The sequence below is a fragment of the Ranitomeya imitator genome, chromosome 2, assembly GCF_032444005.1.
Source record: "Ranitomeya imitator isolate aRanImi1 chromosome 2, aRanImi1.pri, whole genome shotgun sequence".
Taxonomy (NCBI): domain Eukaryota; kingdom Metazoa; phylum Chordata; class Amphibia; order Anura; family Dendrobatidae; genus Ranitomeya; species Ranitomeya imitator.
In genome coordinates this window covers 482,691,546-482,697,545 of record NC_091283.1, presented here as the reverse complement: position 1 = coordinate 482,697,545, position 6,000 = coordinate 482,691,546, and positions in this window count along the sequence as shown.

The following is a 6,000-nucleotide window of genomic DNA, read 5'->3' as shown; positions in this document are numbered from 1 at the left end:
CCAAAAACGCCAGAAGCCTGATCACGCCAAGCAGCCTCACGGGCCTCCAAGTCCATCTCTAATCAGAAAGCTGCCACTGCTAAGAAAACTGGTCAAAAGAATTACACCAGATATACACATATATATGCTAAGAAAAAGAAAATAGCGGGCACCAGATAAATAAATCGGGGATCCACCATACGCATATACAGAGACTATACATATAGGGAAAGAGGAAATCATCTAACTTGAAGGAGCTGGAGCAGTTTTGCCTTCAGTAATGGGCAAAAATCCCAGTAGCAAGATGTGAAAAGCTCATAGAGATGTATCCAAACGACTTGAAGCTGTAATTGATTGCCAAAGGAGGCTTTACAACATACAGACTTTAGGGGGTGAATAATTATGCACACTGAAGTTTTCAGTTATTTTTTCCTATTTGTTGTTTGCTTCACATTAAAAATAAAACCAAATTTTCACAGTTGTAGGCATGTTGTTTGCGTGAACTGATGCAAACCCTAAAAAAAACCTGTAAAATTCCAGGTTGTGAGCAAAACAGGAAAAATGGCAAGGGTGGTGAATACTTTGGCAAGCTACTGGATACTGCAGCTAGATGTCTATGCTGCAGCCACATGTTTTCTGTGATATCTATACTGCAGCCCCATGTCTCTTGTGATGGCTATACCGCAACCCCAGCGTCTCTTGTGATGTATATACTGCAGCCCAATGTCTCCTGTCATGTCTATACTGCAGCCCACAGCCCGCCGACAATTGTGGGATATCCAGTGCTACCATAGATTGATATTCAATCCCATTCTTTGATATTGTGATGCACTTTTTAAGATTTTGGACGTACAGTCATGGCCAAAAGTATTGACACCCCTGCAATTCTGTCAGATAATAATCTTCCTGAAAATGATTGCAAACACAAATTCTTTGGTATTATCATCTTTTAATTTGTCTTAAATGAAAAAACACAAAGGAGAATGAAGCAAAAAGCAAAACATTGATCATTTCACACAAAACTCCAAAAATGGGCCAGACAAAACTATTGGCACCCTCAGCCTAATACTTGGTTTCACAACCTTTAGCCAAAATAACTGCGACCAACCGCTTCCGGTAACCATCAATGAGTTTCTTACAATGCTCTGCTGGAATTTTAGACCATTCTTCTTTGGCAAACTGCTCCAGGTCCCTGATATTTGAAGGGTGCCTTCTCCAAACTGCCATTTTTAGATCTCTCCACAGGTGTTCTATGGGATTCAGGTCTGGACTCATTGCTGGCCACCTTAGAAGTTTCCAGTGCTTTCTCTCAAACCATTTTCTAGTGCTTTTTGAAGTGTGTTTTGGGTCATTGTCCTGCTGGAAGACCCATGACCTCTGAGGGAGACCCAGCTTTCTCACACTGGCCCCTACATTATGCTGCAAAATTTGTTGGTAGTCTTCATACTTCATAATGCCATGCACACGGTTAAGCAGTCCAGTGCTAGAGGCAGCAAAGCAACCCCAAAACATCAGGGAACCTAAACCATGTTTGACTGTAGGGACCGTGTTCTTTTCTTTGAATGCCTCTTTTTTTCTTTTTTTCTCCTGTAAACTCTATGTTGATGCCTTTGCCCAAAAAGCTCTACTTTTGTCTCTTCTGACCAGAGAACATCTTCCAAAACGTTTTAGGCTTTTTCAGGTAAGTTTTGGCAAACTCCAGCCTGGCTTTTTTATGTCTCGGGGTAAGAAGTGGGGTCTTCCTGGGTCTCCTACCATACAGTCCCTTTTCATTCAGACGCCGACGGATAGTACGGGTTGACACTGTTGTACCCTCGGACTGCAGGGCAGCTTGAACTTGTTTAGATGTTAGTCGAGGTTCTTTATCCAACATCCGCACAATCTTGCGTTGAAATCTCTTGTCAATTTTTCTTTTCCGTCCACATCTAAGGAGGTTAGCCACAGTGCCATGGGCTTTAAACTTCTTGATGACAGTGCTGTTATGAACAGGTGATTCAGAACCACAATGGACCTAGTGGTTAAGAGCACACAAAGTGACCTGATAATAATAATAATAATAATAATTTTTATTTATATAGCGCCAACATATTCCGCAGCGCTTTACAAATTATAGAGGGGACTTGTACATACAATAGACATTACAGCATAACAGAAATACAGTTCAAAACAGATACCAAGAGGAGTGAGGGCCCTGCTCGTAAGCTTACAAACTATGAGGAAAAGGGGAGACACGAGAGGTGGATGGTAACAATTGCTATAGTTATTCGGACCAGCCATAGTGTAAGGCTTGGGTGTTCATGTAAAGCTGCATGAACCAGTTAATTAATTTTTTTTTTTTTTTTTTTTTTAATATAGGCCACACAGGGATCGTTAGGTTAATGCATTGAGGCGGTAGGCCAGTCTGAACAAATGAGTTTTTAGGGCACGCTTAAAACTGTGGGGATTGGGGATTAATCGTATTATCCTAGGTAGTGCATTCCAAAGAATCGGCGCAGCACGTGTAAAGTCTTGGAGACGGGAGTGGGAGGTTCTGATTATTGAGGATGCTAACCTGAGGTCATCAGCGGAGCGGAGGGCACGGGTAGGGTGGTAGACTGAGACCAGAGAGGAGATGTAGGGTGGTGCTGAGCCATGGAGTGCTTTGTGGATGAGGGTAGTAGTTTTGTACTGGATTCTTGAGTGGATGGGTAACCAGTGTAATGACTGGCACAAGGTAGAGGCATCGGTGTAACGGTTGGTGAGGAATATGATCCTGGCAGCAGCATTCAGGACAGATTGGAGCGGGGAGAGTTTGGTAAGAGGGAGGCCGATTAGTAGAGAGTTACAATAGTCCAGACGAGAATGAATAAGTGAAACAGTAAGAGTTTTTGCAGAGTCGAAAGTAAGAAAAGGGCGAATTCTAGAAATGTTTTTGAGATGCAGGTAAGAAGAGCGAGCCAGTGATCGGATGTGGGGGGTGAATGAAAGGTCAGAATCAAGGATGACCCCAAGGCAGCGGGCATGTTGCTTTGGAGTAATGGTGGAACCGCAAACGGAGATGGCAATGTCAGGCAAAGGTAGGTTAGTAGAGGGAGAAAACACGAGGAGTTCAGTTTTTGACAGGTTTAGTTTCAGATAGAGGGAGGACATGATGCTAGAGACAGCGGTAAGACAATCACTGGTGTTTTCTAATAAGGCAGGCGTGAGATCAGGAGAAGAAGTGTATAGTTGGGTGTCGTCAGCATAGAGATGGTACTGGAAGCCAAATCTACTGATTGTTTGTCCAATAGGGGCAGTATACAAAGAGAAGAGGAGGGGGCCTAGGACTGATCCTTGAGGAACCCCAACAGTAAGGGGAAGGTGAGAGGAGGAGGAACCAGCGAAACATACAGTGAAGGATCGGTCAGAGAGATAGGAGGAGAACCAGGAGAGAACGGTGTCCTTGAGGCCGATGGAGCGGAGCATAGTGAGGAGGAGCTGATGATCCACAGTATCAAATGCTGCAGAGAGATCCAAGAGAATTAGCATGGAGTAGTGACCATTAGATTTAGCTGTTAGTAGGTCATTAGAGACTTTAGTGAGGGCAGTTTCAGTAGAGTGTAAAGAGCGGAAACCAGATTGAAGAGGGTCGAGAAGAGAGTTATCTGAGAGATAGCGGGTAAGACGGGAGTGGACCAGGCGTTCGAGGAGTTTAGAGATGAAGGGAAGATTAGAGACAGGTCTATAATTAGCGGCACAGTTTTGGTCGAGGGATGGTTTTTTAAGTAATGGATGTATGATGGCATGCTTAAATGAGGAGGGAAAAATACCGGAAGTGAGGGAAAGGTTGAATATTTTTGTTAGGTGAGAGGTGACAGCCGGGGAAAGGGACTGGAGGAAATGTGACGGAATGGGGTCACTGGTGCAAGTGGTCGGGCGAGAAGATGCAAGGAGCCTGCTTACTTCTTCTTCTGTAACTGGTTCAAAGTCAGAGAGTGAACTAGATGCAGTGGGGGAGGGAGGACAGTGCATGGTATGAAGAGATTGGGAGATGATTTCCTGTCGAATATGGTCAATTTTTTCTTTGAAGTAATTGGCCAGATCGTCAGCACGGAGATCCGTGGTTGGGGCCTGCGCTCTTGGGTTGAGTAGGGACTGGAACGTGTCAAAGAGACGTTTAGGGTTATTGGACAGGGAGGTGATGAGGGTGTTGAAGTAGGTTTGTTTGGAGAGGTGAAGGGCAGAAGTAACCTGATAGTTACTAACATAGGACAAGCTCTGAGACGTGGGAACTCTGCTGACCGCAATCCCTAATCCTATCATACAACACTAGAGATAGCCGTGGAGCGCTCCTGACCAGACCTAGGCGCCTCGGGCACAGCCTGAGAAACTAGCTAGCCCTGAGGATAGAAAAATAAGCCTACCTTGCCTCAGAGAAATTCCCCAAAGGAGAAGGCAGCCCCCCACATATAATGACTGTGAGTTAAGATGAAAATACAAACACAGAGATGAAATAGATTTTAGCAAAGTGAGGCCCGACTTACTGAATAGACCGAGGATAGGAAAGATAGCTTTGCGGTCAGCACAAAAACCTACAAACAACCACGCAGAGGGGGCAAAAAGACCCTCCGCACCGACTAACGGTACGGAGGTGCTCCCTCTGCGTCTCAGAGCTCCCAGCAAGCAAGAAAAACCAATATAGCAAGCTGGACAGAAAATATAGCAAACAAAAGTAACACAAGCAAAACTTAGCTTATGCAGGGCAGACAGGCCACAAGAACGATCCAGGAGAAAGCAAGACCAATACTGGAACATTGACTGGAGGCCAGGAACAAAGAACTAGGTGGAGTTAAATAGAGCAGCACCTAACGACTTAACCTCGTCACCTGAGGAAGGAAACTCAGAAGCCGCAGCCCCACTCACATCCACCAAAGGAAGCTCATAGACAGAACCAGCCAAAGTACCACTCATGACCACAGGAGGGAGCTTGACCACAGAATTCACAACAGTACCCCCCCTTGAAGAGGGGTCACCGAACCCTCACAAGAGACCCCAGGCCGATCAGGATGAGCCAAATGAAGGGCACGAACCAGATCGGCAGCATGAACATCAGAGGCAAAGACCCAGGAATTATCTTCCTGACCGTAACCCTTCCACTTAACCAGGTACTGGAGTTTCCGTCTCGAAATACGAGAATCCAAAATCTTCTCCACTATATACTCCAACTCCCCCTCAACCAAAACCGGGGCAGGAGGATCAACGGATGGAACCACAGGTGCCACGTATCTCCGCAACAATGACCTATGGAATACATTATGGATGGAAAAAGAAGCTGGAAGGGTCAAACGAAAAGACACAGGATTAAGAACCTCAGAAATCCTATACGGACCAATGAAACGAGGCTTAAACTTAGGAGAGGAAACTTTCATAGGAATATAACGAGATGACAACCAAACCAAATCCCCAACACGAAGTCGGGGACCCACACAGCGCCTGCGGTTAGCGAAACGTTGAGCCTTCTCCTGAGACAATGTCAAATTGTCCACCACATGAGTCCAAATCTGCTGCAACCTATCCACCACAGTATCCACACCAGGACAGTCAGAAGACTCAACCTGCCCTGAAGAGAAACGATGATGGAAACCAGAATTGCAGAAAAACGGCGAAACCAAAGTAGCCGAGCTGGCCCGATTATTAAGGGCGAACTCAGCCAAAGGCAAAAAGGACACCCAATCATCCTGATCGGCAGAAACAAAACATCTCAGATATGTTTCCAAGGTCTGATTGGTTCGTTCAGTCTGGCCATTTGTCTGAGGATGGAAAGCCGAAGAAAAAGACAAAACAATGCCCATCCTAGCACAAAAGGACCGCCAAAACCTCGAAACAAACTGGGAACCTCTGTCAGAAACGATGTTCTCCGGAATGCCATGTAAACGAACCACATGCTGGAAAAACAATGGCACCAAATCAGAGGAGGAAGGCAATTTAGACAAGGGTACCAAATGGACCATCTTAGAGAAGCGATCACAAACAACCCAAATGACCGACATTTTTTGAGAGACG